The sequence below is a fragment of the Pseudophryne corroboree genome (genome assembly GCF_028390025.1).
Source record: "Pseudophryne corroboree isolate aPseCor3 chromosome 3 unlocalized genomic scaffold, aPseCor3.hap2 SUPER_3_unloc_3, whole genome shotgun sequence".
Taxonomy (NCBI): Eukaryota; Metazoa; Chordata; class Amphibia; order Anura; family Myobatrachidae; genus Pseudophryne; species Pseudophryne corroboree.
In genome coordinates this window covers 5,125,444-5,138,771 of record NW_026967519.1, presented here as the reverse complement: position 1 = coordinate 5,138,771, position 13,328 = coordinate 5,125,444, and the positions used below count along the sequence as shown (strand labels likewise).

At 50.1% G+C, this 13,328-nt stretch overlaps 1 protein-coding gene across 2 annotated transcripts in view; it reads left to right on the top strand.

Annotated features, from left to right (window-relative positions):
• The first annotated feature begins 1,503 nt into the window (after nucleotides 1–1,503).
• LOC134983931 (gastrula zinc finger protein XlCGF26.1-like) overlaps nucleotides 1,504–13,328 on the top strand; it is a 56,484-nt gene continuing 44,659 nt past the window's right edge. Inside the window, exons 1-3 of one of the 2 annotated variants that reach the window (XM_063949536.1) lie at nucleotides 1,504–1,704; nucleotides 2,665–2,809; nucleotides 3,868–3,991. The gene's annotated coding sequence lies outside the window, so the exon portion shown is untranslated. The remainder of the gene's footprint in view (nucleotides 1,705–2,664; nucleotides 2,810–3,867; nucleotides 3,992–13,328) is intronic. The other variant, XM_063949535.1, reaches the window with a different exon arrangement.

Genomic DNA, 13,328 nt, shown 5'->3' with positions numbered 1-13,328 from the left:
TCTAGGTGCCCATGTCTCCTGCGTAGCCCGTCTATACCCCATGGTCCTTACGGAGTCCCCAGCATCCTCTAGGACATAAGAGAAATAATAATAACAATGTGGGTATTAAATGGGCACTATGGGGATATGATGTGAACTATATGTGGGTGTTAGATGGGTAGTGTTCACGCCAGGTTGTTTTAGCAGTGCCGCGCCCTGCCTGATTTTTAAAGGGCAAAATGCGTCCTGCCCCTTCAGTGTCACCCTGCTAAAACATCCTGCCGCAACAATGTGAGTAGATGCCACAGGAGAGGGAGCACTTGAGCTTGCGCCCCCCCCCCCCCCCCCAAAAAAAAAAAAACCCACCAAAAGAAGTATGTGCACGCGATGAAGGCGCGCGTGACAAAAAAATGGGCGTGGCCACACACCCCAGAAGGGGTGTGGCCACTAAAAATGGCCCACAGTGCCAGTTACATTGCCCCACAGTGCCAGATACATTGCCCCACAGTGCCAGTTACATTGCCCCACAGTGCCAGTTTCATTGCCCCACAATGCCAGATTCAATGCCCCACTGGCAGCGCTGCTAGGGCTTCAGTGGCGGTGAGGGGAGGGAGAGACGCTGCGCTCTCCTCCCCTCACATTTCGGCTTGACGGGGCGAGTGGGGCATGATGCCCTGGCCGCCGCCGGCGCCCCCCTCTCCAGGGCCTGCCAAGGCACCCAGGGCACGTGCCCCGCTCGCCCTACCCTAGATACGCCTCTGGTCCCGGCTGGTCCTGCCTGCCCCAAATCCTGGGGGGGAACACTAGATTGGCACTTGGGGTGACATATATGTGCTTGTGAGATGGGCATTATGGGGTAGCCTATATGTGGGTGTTAAATATGATTTATGGCATAACCTATATGTGGGTGCTAGGTGGGCACTATGGGGAGACTTATATGTGGGTGTGAGATGAGTAGTATGGAGTGATGGGGTGACCTATAGGAGAGTTTGAAATAGGCACTATGGGGTGGGTAGATGCTAGAGTCAAGTTGGAGAAAGGACCTGTGACATCAGGGGGAGGGGCTAGGCCAGCGGGATAGTTCTTATGCAATCAGGTGGAGAGCAAAGCGAGCTACAGAGCCCGAAGGGTGACGTCAGAGGTCCTTTCTCCAACTTGGTTTAATTTAGTTATAAACATGTGGGCATGGGGTGGGAACCCGGGGGGGGGTGTCAGTCCTAGGTCATATGATCGGGCTGACAGCCTCAAATCCCTACTTTATAGCCACATGGTGCCGGATAATGGTGACTTGAGGCAGCATCAGCCATTTCCCTGCTCTTTCCCAGCTGTAAGTGCCTCACTGTACCTCTCCCCAGAAGCTCCCGGACCCGGCCTCCTCCGCCACAACCACCGCAACCCGTTACTCACCCGGCTTCCGGCCTGTGCGTTCCACCTAGCTTCCGGTCCATGAGTTTCACTTCCGGTCTGTGCGGTCCATCCTACTTCCGGCCGGTGCGTTCCACCCGAATTACGCTCTGCACCGGATGTGAGGTCCCGCGCTCCTCCCCTCTGGTCTCCGCCCTCTGCTCCCGGGTGAGACACGTGATTGGGAGACATCGCTGTGTGTGACACGGTTGTGTCTATTGGACCCAGGGGGTTATGGGAAAGGTCCTCTGCACGAAGAGAATCTAGACGCTACCGTCACCGGTGACTGGGAGACAGCGGTTGTGTCTATGACGCCGCAAGGTGCTGCTCCCTGTACCGCCTGCTGCTGCCCTTTCACCCTGTGCCACCTATTTTATTCTCCTACCCACCCCTGTGCCCCTTATTATATGCTCCCCATGGCTCTATTATGGCTGCTTATGTAATCCACGCCCCAAGTCCATATAATGAGAGTCCCCCACTATACTCTTCACCCCTGTACCCCCCTGATACCCTCTCTTATGTATTTATAGTGACTACGCCTCCTGGTATCCTCTCCGCATATCTGCACCCCTCTGCACTCTCCCCTCCTAACTCTCTACCACCCCTCCCCTTACACCACCTGTTATTCACTCCACCACCACACCAATGTGCCCTACTATACACTACACCCTCCCATCCCTGTGTCACCCGTTATACCCTATCCTCCCCCACTCCTGTTATCACTTCCTTTCCTATCCCCGTACTTTATCTCCTCCCACCTCAGCCATGTGCCCTATTATACTCTACACTACCCCATCCCTGTATTCTCCTCACCCCAGTTATCCCCTTATTATTTTCTCCCTTTTATTCTATACAATGTCTGCTCCCCTGTGCCCCCGGTATTGCCCCATCTAAGCTTCTCCCAATGTCTAGATCAGGTATGTCCATACTGCGGCCCTCCAGCTGTTGTGAAACTACACATCCCAGCATGCCCTGACGCAGCTTTAGCATTCTCTGACAGCAAAACTGTGTCAGGGCATGCTGGGATATGTAGTTTCACAACAGCTGGAGGGCCGCAGTTTGGACATACCTGGTCTAGATAATATCAGCTTCTCTCCTCTCCCCTGTGCTTCGTTATCTTCTCCCCATCGTACTATAACATCTGCTGCCCTGTGTACTCTCCTCTACCACCCTGTGCCCCAGATTATCAACCCCACCCATGTCCCCTTTGTTATCTCCTCCCACCCCTGTGCCCCCTAAATCCTGTATTTATATTTTTATTATATCTATCTTATTATGCAGAAGTGAAAAAGACATCTGGTGACTGACATCCTTCAGCTGTGCCTCCATCCTGGTGCCTCCACCTCTCTCACTGATACATGAGAGGCACAAAGACCAGAAGATCCTGGAACTCACCAACAAGATCATTCAGCTGCTGACTGGAGAGGTGACTGCTGGGAATGGGACATTATACAGTAACACCAGGGGATGTCTCTGGGTGATGACTGGAGAGGTGACTGCTGGGAATGGGGCATTATATAGTAACACCGGGGGATGTGTCTGGGTGATGACTGGAGAGGTGACTGCTGGGAATGGGACATTATACAGTAACACCAGGGGATGTGTATGGGTGATGACTGGAGAGGTGACTGCTGGGAATGGGACATTATACAGTAACACCTGGGGATGTGTCTGGGTGATGACTGGAGAGGTGACTGCTGGGAATGGGGCATTATACAGTAACCCCAGGGGTTGTGTCTGGGTGATGACCGGAGAGGTGACTGCTGGGAATGGGACATTATACAGTAACACCGGGGGATGTGACTGGAGAGGTGACTGCTGGGAATGGGGCATTATACAGGAACACCAGGGGATGTGTCTGGGTGATGACTGGAGAGGTGACTGCTGGGAATGGGGCGTTATACAGTAACACCAGGGGATGTGTCTGGGTGATGACTGGAGAGGTGACTGCTGGGAATGGGACATTATACAGTAACACCAGGGAATGTGTATGGGTGATGACTGGAGAGGTGACTGCTGGGAATGGGACATTATACAGTAACACCAGGGAATGTGTATGGGTGATGACTGGAGAGGTGACTGCTGGGAATGGGGCATTATACAGTAACACCAGGGAATGTGTATGGGTGATGACTGGAGAGGTGACTGCTGGGAATGGGGCATTATACAGTAACACCAGGGGATGTGTCTGGGTGATGACTGGAGAGGTGACTGCTGGGAATGGGACATTATACAGTAACAGCAGAGGATGTGTCTGGGTGATGACTGAAGAGGTGACTGCTGGGAATGGGGCATTATACAGTAACACCAGGGGATGTGTCTGGGTGATGACTGGAGAGGTGACTGCTGGGAATGGGACATTATACAGTAACACCAGGGGATGTGTCTGGGTGATGACTGGAGAGGTGACTGCTGGGAATGGGGCATTATACAGTAACACCGGGGGTTGTGTCTGGGTGATGACTGTATCATTGTGTGTGTCAGGTTCCTATAAGGTGTGAGGATGTCACGGACTCTTTCTCCATGGAGGAGTGGGAGTATATAGAGGAACACAGGGGTCTGTACAAGGACGTGATGATGGAGAATCACCGGCCCCTCACATCACTGGGTAAGAGGAGACTGTCATGTTGTGTAATGGAGAGAGCAGCTATGGGGCCACCTAGATACACATCATCTGATAATCACATATATACGGATGGTGTAATGGTTAGCATTACTGCCTCACAGCACTGAGGTCATGGGTTCGATTCCCAGCACTGTGGAGTTTGTATATTCTCCCCGTACTTGCGTGGGTTTCCTCCAGGGACTCCGGTTTCCACCCACAATCCAAAAATATACTGGTAGGTTAATTGGCTCCAAACAAAAATGAACCCTAGTGTGAATGTGTGTGTGTGTGTGTACATGTGATAGGGAATGTGACAGGACGGTCCCGTACGAAAGCACTCGCCGCTTTCGTGTCCCGTGTCCTGCGCACAGACTGGAAGGTTAGGTCACACAAGGCCTGACCACATAGGGGATTCCCGCTTACCGTCAGTAACCGCCTGTTACTGACTCCACCCACTGCGCTGTGGGCGGGTTTATGCTGCCACCACCAAACTCCTAACCTGCCGTGGCGTTTGGAACCATGGTTCTGCTCTGTATGTGCCGACGCACTGCCTTACCACACCTGTGTGGTGCTGACGAATCCCCACTAGTCACTTGCTATGTTTGGCATAACCCTGTAGGTCACAAGATGACGCGGTCTTCTTGAGGCAAATGGTATTTATTTGCAATAGATCTAAAGAGAACTCTTCCCTATTGCTAGGGGCAACAGCATACAGCAAGATGTTCCAGCAGAATAAGATGGTACAACTACAAATCTGGAGGCACGCAGGCCTCCTTTTTATGTCAAATTTCCATACAGTACCACAGTGGGGTAAGCCCTCCCTGTCTTCTCCAACCAATCAGGATAACTTAGAAAATACAAGTAAATAAATTACATTTCAAAAGGAGATAAGTGCAATAAAACAATATCCTCCTTCCTGTGACACAGACAATGTTTGGTATCAGATTAACATTCACTATTGATAAATTTATCACATAGCTTCAAAATACAAATGTTTCTGTCTCAGTCACATCTCCAGGCAAACCCAGTGTTTGAGATTACAACAGGAAAGGCTACAATACAAACAAACAGTCTTCCTTCCTGCATCTGCCATTCAGGGTTCGTATATCAATTAAATCAGGTACATGAAACAAGTTCCAAGCCCATTGACCCCGTGATTAGCATCTTTACACATCAAAAGGTTTTGTCATTCACACCTCTCTGCTAGGACTGGGCCATTAGCATGCCACTTCCTACTGACAGGAGATGATTATTCAGCTATAGTAACTGCATTTTTCCTTTAAAATACATTTTTAAACATTTGTACAAACACGGCGCCTAGCGCCCACAATATTTTAAATATGGCGCCAAGCGCCCATTGTCCCGAAAATGGCGCCGGGCAATAGGGGTTAACCCCTTCAGTGCCACGGCGGCCATTTTCCACTAGGCTGGGGCCTCTCCGGTCACAGGGAATATAGATTGTAAGCTCCACTGGGGCAGGGACTGATGTGAATGGTCAAATATTCTAGAGCCTGGGTCACATTTAGAACCATTGGGTATAGACGGGATCCGCAGGAGACATGGGCACCTTAAGACTTTCAAAGGGTGTGAACTGGCTCCTCCCTCTATGCCCCTCCTCCAGACTCCAGTTTTAGAATTGTGCCCAGCGAGACTGGTTGCACTCTAGGGGAGCTCTACTGAGTTTCTCTGAAAAGACTTATGTTAGGTTTTTTATTTTCAGGGAGGCTGCTGGCAACAGTCTCCCTGCATCGAGGGACTAAGGGGAGAAGAAGCGAACTCACCTGCGTGCAGAGTGGATTGGGCTTCTTAGGCTACTGGACACCATTAGCTCCAGAGGGACCGAACACAGGCCCAGCCTCGGAGTCCGGTCCCAGAGCCGCGCCGCCGGCCCCCTTACAGAGCCAGAAGCAAGAAGAGGTCCGGAAAATCGGCGGCAGAAGACATCCTGTCTTCACCAAGGTAGCGCACAGCACTGCAGCTGTGCGCCATTGCTCCTCAGCACACTTCGGTCACTGAGGGTGCAGGGCGCTAGGGGGGGGTGTCCTGAGCAGCAATAAAAACACCTTGGCTGGCGAAAATACATCACATATAGCCCCAGGGCTATATGGATGAATTTTAACCCCTGCCAGATTCCACAGAAAAACGGGAGAAAAGGCCGCCGAGAAGGGGGCGGAGCCTATCTCCTCAGCACACTGGCGCCATTTTCTCTCACAGCTCCGTTGGAGGGAAGCTCCCTGGCTCTCCCCTGCAGTTACTACACTACAGAAAGGGGTTAAAAAAGAGAGGGGGGCACTAATTAGGCGCAGTATAACAATACAGCAGCTATAAGGGGGAAAAACACTTATATAAAGTTATCCCTGTGTATATATATATATATATATATATATATATATATATATATATATATAGCGCTCTGGTGTGTGCTGGCATACTCTCCCTCTGTCTCCCCAAAGGGCTAGTGGGGTCCTGTCCTCTATCAGAGCATTCCCTGTGTGTGTGCTGTGTGTCGGTACGTTGTGTCGACATGTATGAGGAGGAAAATGGTGTGGAGGCGGAGAAATTGCCTGTAACAGAGATGTCACCCCCTAGGGAGTCGACACCTGAGTGGATGAGCTTATGGAAGGAATATGTGACAGTGTCAGCTCTTTACAAAAGATTGATGACATGAGACAGCCGGCGACTCAGCCTGTGCCTGTCCAGGGGTCTCAAAAGCCATCAGGGGCTCTAAAACGCCCGTTACCGCAGATGGCAGATACAGTCGCCGACACGGATACTGACTCCAGTGTCGACGATTAAGAGACGAATGTGACTTCCAGTAGGGCCACACGTTACATGATTGAGGCTATGGAAAAATGTTTTTACACATTTCTGATAATACCAGTACCACTAAAAAGGGTATTATGTTGGGTGAGAAAAAACTCCCTGTAGTTTTTCCTGCATCTGAGGAATTAAATGACGTGCGTGATGATGCGTGGGTTTCCCCCGATAAAAACTGTTAATTCCTAAAAAGTTATTAGCATCATACCCCTTCCCGCCAGAGGATAGGGCACGTTGGGAAACACCCCCTAGGGTGAATAAAGCGCTCACACGCTTGTCTAAACAGGTGGCACTACCGTCCCCGGATACGGCCGCCCTTAAGGAACCTGCTGACAGAAAGCAGTAAAATGTATATACACTCACACGGGTGTGATACTGCGACCAGCAATCGCCTCAGCCTGGATGTGCAGTGCTGGGGTGGCTTGGTCGGATTCCCTGACTGACAATATTGATACCCTAGATAGGGACAGTATATTACTGACTATAGAGCATTTAAAAGATGCATTTCTATATATGCGTGATGCACAGAGGGATATTTGCCGACTGGCATCAAGAGTAAGTGCGCTGTCCATTTCTGCCAAAAGAGGGTTATGGACAAGACAGTGGTCAGGTGATGTTGATTTCAAAAGGCATATGGAAGTATCGCCTTATAAAAGGGAGGAGTTATTTGGGAGAGGTCTAACAGACCTGGTGGCCACGGCAACGGCTGGGAAATCCACATTTTTACCCCAGGTAGCCTATCAACAAAAGAAGACGCCGTATTATCAGGCGCAGTCCTTTGGGCCCCATAAGGGCAAGCGGGCAAAAGGCTCCTCATTTCTGCCCCGTGGCAGAGGGAGAGGAAAAAGGCTGCAGCAAACAGCCAGTTCCCAGGAACAGAAGCCCTCTCCCGTTTTCTGCCAAGTCCTCAGCATGACGCTGGTGTCACAACTGAGGGCCTGAGCTGACGGGAGGCAGCCTCAGTTGTAGGGGCTGAGATGTACCGGAACCTGGGAGGTTGTATCAGACCCCTGGACATGTAAGTAACATGAATAATAACTGCCCGAAGGCGTGACCACGACAACTTTGGATAAAAGTCAATGATGTTTATTATGACAACTTCCGCAACACAGCAGCAGTAAAAGAAAACGTAAAAGTCAGCAAAGAATAAATACAGTTCCTGGGTACTACAGGATGGCAGGAGCCACAGGGCACTGGTAGTGTGAGATAGTTCTTATGATCTTCTAGATGGAAAGTCCTTACCAGGCCCGACTGTAGCAATGGAGATAACCCAGGATTGTGCCAGCTGGTGTTCCAGGAAAAGCTGGGTTGCTGAAGATAAAACAGCTGCTGTGGATACTGGCTGGAACCAGACTGTTGTTAGCACGGAGTGGATACTGGCTGGAACCAGTTAAATAATAAATGAACTTGGGAGCGATGAATTATGAACTGAAATGTAGAACTTGAGAGCGGAGAAATAATAATACCGGTGGAGAGTGGTAAAGTGTAGAAAGGACACCGGCCCTTTAAGGGAAGCTGTACTCTGCTGGAAGCTGAGCTGGAAGCAGGTAATGTTGTAGCTGGAAACAGATGAATCCACAATGGATTGGAGAGTCAGGCTACACCGCAGGTGGAATGCTGGTGCGGGTCTCTATGGTGGAAGTCTTGAGACAGGAGCTGGAACCTGGAAGACAATCACAGGAGAGAGACAAACAGGAACTAGGTTTGACAACCAAAGCACTGACGCCTTCCTTGCTCAGGCACAGTGTATTTATACCTGCAGCAAGGAAGGGATTGGCTAGGCAATTATGCAGATTATCAATACTGAGAACAGATTGGTGGAAATGATCAGCTGACAGAATCCAAGATGGCTGCGCCCATGCAGACACTTGGAGGGAAGTTTGGTTTGTAATCCATGTGGTAATGAAAACAGTAATGGCGGCGCCGGCCACCGGAGACAGGAGGCGCGAGGCTGACAGATGCACATCCAACCACGCGGACACAGCGGAGGCCGCGGCTGACGTAATCGCCACTCAGACACTCTGCATGCAGAAGTTCAGGGACGGCGGCGGAGGCCGCGGGAGACGCCATGCCAGGTGTAATATGGCGTTTACTGTGACAGCGTCCCAGAGTGACAGGAGAGGATACAGGAATGTACACATCAGGATAACAGATGGGATCCGGTCCTAGAGCGCTGAGCCAGCCTTAGGAGGCATCTGATGGGTAAGAAATGGCGTCCAGATACCCGGATCGTGACAGCACCCCCCCCTTTAGGAGTGGCCCCAGGACACTTCTTTGGCTTTTGAGGAAACTTGGAATGGAATCTCCGGACCAAGGCAGGAGCATGGACATCAGAAGCATTGGTCCATGAACGTTCCTCAGGACCATAACCCTTCCAGTCAATAAGATATTGTAGTTGACCGTAACGGTGACGTGAGTCCAGGATCTTGGCCACTTCATACTCAACGCCTCGTTGAGTTTGGACTTTCGGAGTTGGAGGAAGTGAGGAATGAAACCGATTCAAGATCAGCGGTTTCAACAGGGAAACATGGAATGTCCTGGGTATTTTTAAGAAGGGAGGCAACTGGAGTCTGTAAGCAACAGGATTGATGACTTGTTCAATCTTGAAAGGACCGATATAGCGAGGTGCAAACTTCATACTGGGAACTCTTAACCTCAAATTCTTCGTGGATAACCATACCTGATCACCCACCTTGAGAGCAGGAACTGCTCGACGCTTCTTATCCGCAAACTTCTTGTACCTGAACGATGCCTTGAGCAGAGCTGATCGTACGCTCTTCCAGATATTGGCAAACTGATGCAAGGTGATATCCACTGCGGGAACAGAAGTTGCTGGAAGCGGTTGGAACTCAGGGACTTTAGGGTGGAATCCAAAGTTAGTGAAGAATGGTGTTGAAGCAGATGAAGAATGATACTGGTTGTTATGACAGAACTCGGCCCAGGGAAGTAATTGAACCCAGTCATCTTGAGAGGAGGACACATAGATGCGGAGGAAGGCCTCCAAGTCCTGATTCACCCTCTCGGTTTGACCATTGGTCTGAGGATGGTAAGCCGTGGAAAACTTTAGCTTGACTTGGAGGACTTGACATAAACTTCGCCAGAATTTGGCTGTGAATTGAACTCCTCGATCTGAGATAATTTCTTCAGGAAGACCGTGGAGTCGGAAGATCTCTTGTATGAATACTTGAGCCAACTTGGAAGCTGACGGAAGACCGGTGAGAGGAATGAAGTGTGCCATCTTGGTGAACCGGTCAACTACCACCCAGATGGTATTGAACTTGTTGCACATGGGTAAGTCTGTAATGAAATCCATCGACAAGTGGGTCCATGGTCGACGGGGAACGGATAGTGGAACCAGTTGCCCCGCAGGCGACTGGCGGGATACTTTATGTTGGGCACACTTTGGGCAAGATGCAATAAACTCCAAGACGTCCTTTTTCAGAGTTGGCCACCAATAGGACCTAGAGATAAACTCCAGGGTTTTTTGGATACCTGTATGTCCGGCAAAACGGGAAGCATGGGCCCAATGCATGAGCTTCTTCCTTAGCATCGGCTTCACAAAACTTTTCCCTGATGGGGGCGTAGAGTCCATCCCTACCGTGGAGAATGCCAACGGATTTATAATAGGATGCTTGTCTGAAGACTCTGACTCATTTTCTTGCTCCCATGAGCGGGAAAGGGCATCGGCCTTGCGATTCTGAGAGCCCGGACAGAACTGGAGTTTAAAGTCGAACCTGGAAAAGAAAAGTGCCCATCTGGCCTGACGAGGGTTGAGACATTGTGCGCCCTTCAGGTATAAAAGGTTCTTGTGGTCTGTAAGTATGGTGATTGAATGAGAAGCTCCCTCCAACAGATACCTCCACTCTTCTAGAGCGAGCTTGATGGCTAGCAACTCCTGGTCGCCAATGGCATAGTTGCGCTCAGCTGGGGAGAACTTCCGGGAGAAGAAACTGCAAGGGTGTAAATGGCCATCTTTAGCCCTCTGAGATAACACCGCTCCTACTCCAACGGAGGAGGCATCCACCTCTAAGATGAAAGGAGAGTCGATGTCAGGCTGTTTCAGAACAGGCGCAGAGATGAACCTTTGTTTTAAAAGATGAAAAGCTTGCATGGCTTCTTCAGACCATTTGGACGGGTTAGCACCCTTCTTAGTGAAAGCAGTAATAGGCGCCACAATGGTGGAAAAGTCTCGTATAAACTTTCGGTAATAGTTGGCGAACCCTAAGAACCTCTGGACCCCTTTGAGGGTTAAGGGTACCGGCCAATTTTGGATTGCTTGTAGTTTCTCAGGATCCATCTCTAGTCCGGAACCGGACACAATGTACCCTAGAAACGGAATGGACTTGACTTCAAAGACGCATTTTTCTAATTTGCAATAGAGATGATTGACACGGAGACGGGACAGAACCTCTTTAACCCAAAAACGATGTTCCTCTAAATCGTTGGCAAAAATGAGGATATCGTCTAGATAGACCACGACATGACGGTATAGAATGTCTCTGAAGATCTCATTGACAAAATGCTGGAAGACAGCTGGAGCATTGCTCAATCCGAAGGGCATGACGAGGTACTCATAATGACCGTCACGGGTGTTAAAGGCGGTCTTCCACTCGTCACCCTCACGGATCCGGATGAGATTGTATGCACCTCTCAAGTCCAGCTTTGTAAAGATGGTAGCTCCGCTAACTCTGTCAAAGAGCTCAGTAATCAGGGGTAAAGGATAACGGTTCTTGATGGTAATGTCGTTCAAACCTCTGTAGTCGATGCACGGCCGCAGACCACCATCTTTTTTTTTTACAAAAAAGAAGCCTGCGCCTGCTGGAGAAGAAGAAGGTCGAATGAACCCCTTTGCTAGGTTCTCTTTAATGTATTCCTCCATAGAATGCGTCTCAGGCAGAGACAACGGATAAGTTCGGCCTCGAGGTGGAACCTTCCCTGGAACGAGATCAATCGGGCAGTCCCATTCTCTATGAGGAGGAAGAATATCAGCAGAAGCTTTACTGAACACATCCGTGAAATCTTGATATGGAGGAGGTGGAACATCAGACGACCTGGGGGAGGAAGAACAGACAGGCAATACTTTAAACAAACATGTCTCAGCACAGGAGGAACCCCATGCCAGGATTTGCGTAGTCGTCCAATCAATTGTAGGATTGTGAAGACGGAGCCATGGAAGGCCCAGGACCACAGGATGTGTGGCTCTTGGAATCACTAAAAAAGAAATAAATTCAGAATGAAGAACTCCCACTCTCAGACGAACTGGTAGAGTCCTTAGGGAAATAACTGCATCAAAAATCTTGCTGCCATCCACGGCAGTTAAGGAGATGGACGAAGGAAGTCTCTCGGTGGGTAGGGACCACCGTTTAACATAGGCTTCGGTAATAAAGTTCCCAGCTGCTCCGGAATCAAGGAGGGCAATGACGTTCCGATAACGTTGAGCAATTTGGAGCGACACTGGGAGATTACAATCATGAGGAGATGGAGAGGAGATCATTACTCCTAGCCGGCCCTCTCCTGGGCGAGCTAGGGTTTGGAGTTTTCCCGGACATTCGGGACAGGCATTGATGGTGTGAGACGGAGCTGCACAGTAAAGACAAAGAGACTTGGAGAGACGTCTTCGGCGCTCAGCAGGAGTTAAACGGGAACGGCCAATTTGCATGGGCTCATCTTTAGTTGGTGACAGTTGGCGAGGAGGAGGAGCAGAAGATTTTGGAGCAGATGATCTTCCACGCTCAATTGCTCTCTCTCTGAAACGTAAATCAACTTTCGTGCAGAGTGAGATTAGCTCATCTAACTTAGAAGGTAAGTCTCTGGTAGCTAACTCATCTTTAATACGCTCAGATAAGCCATGCCAGAATGCAGCATACAGGGCCTCGTCGTTCCATGCCAGTTCGGATGCCAGGATCTGGAACTGTATCAGATATTGTCCTACAGTACGTGACCCCTGGCGTAAACGGAGAATCTCGGATGAAGCTGAGGTTACCCGGCCTGGCTCGTCGAAGATGCGCCTGAATGTTGACACAAAGGCAGTGTAGGAAGATAGCAGGGTGTCGGACCTCTCCCATAACGGTGATGCCCAATCAAGGGCTGAGCCACTGAGAAGAGAAATAATGTAGGCAATTTTTGTACGGTCACTGGGAAAATTGCCAGGTTGTAGCTCAAACTGAATCTCACACTGGTTGAGAAATCCCCTGCAGAATCTTGGAGATCCGTCAAATTTTGCTGGCGTTGGAAGATGAAGACGTGGAGCAGAAATGGGTAAGGTGGGTGGGGTTATAGCTGGAGTCACTGTGGTTGACGCACCAGACGCGCCTGATCCACGGAGAGTTGTCTGAATCCCATCCAGCCGAGTAGAGAGATCCTGGAGACAGCGGATGATGTGGCCCTGTGCAGCCTCCTGATGTTCTAGTCGGGCTGCCAGTTCTTGCATCGGCCTGGCCGCTTGATCCTGGTCTCCGGCTGGATTCATTAGGTCAGTTCTTACTGTCACAACTGAGGGCCTGAGCTGACGGGAGGCAGCCTC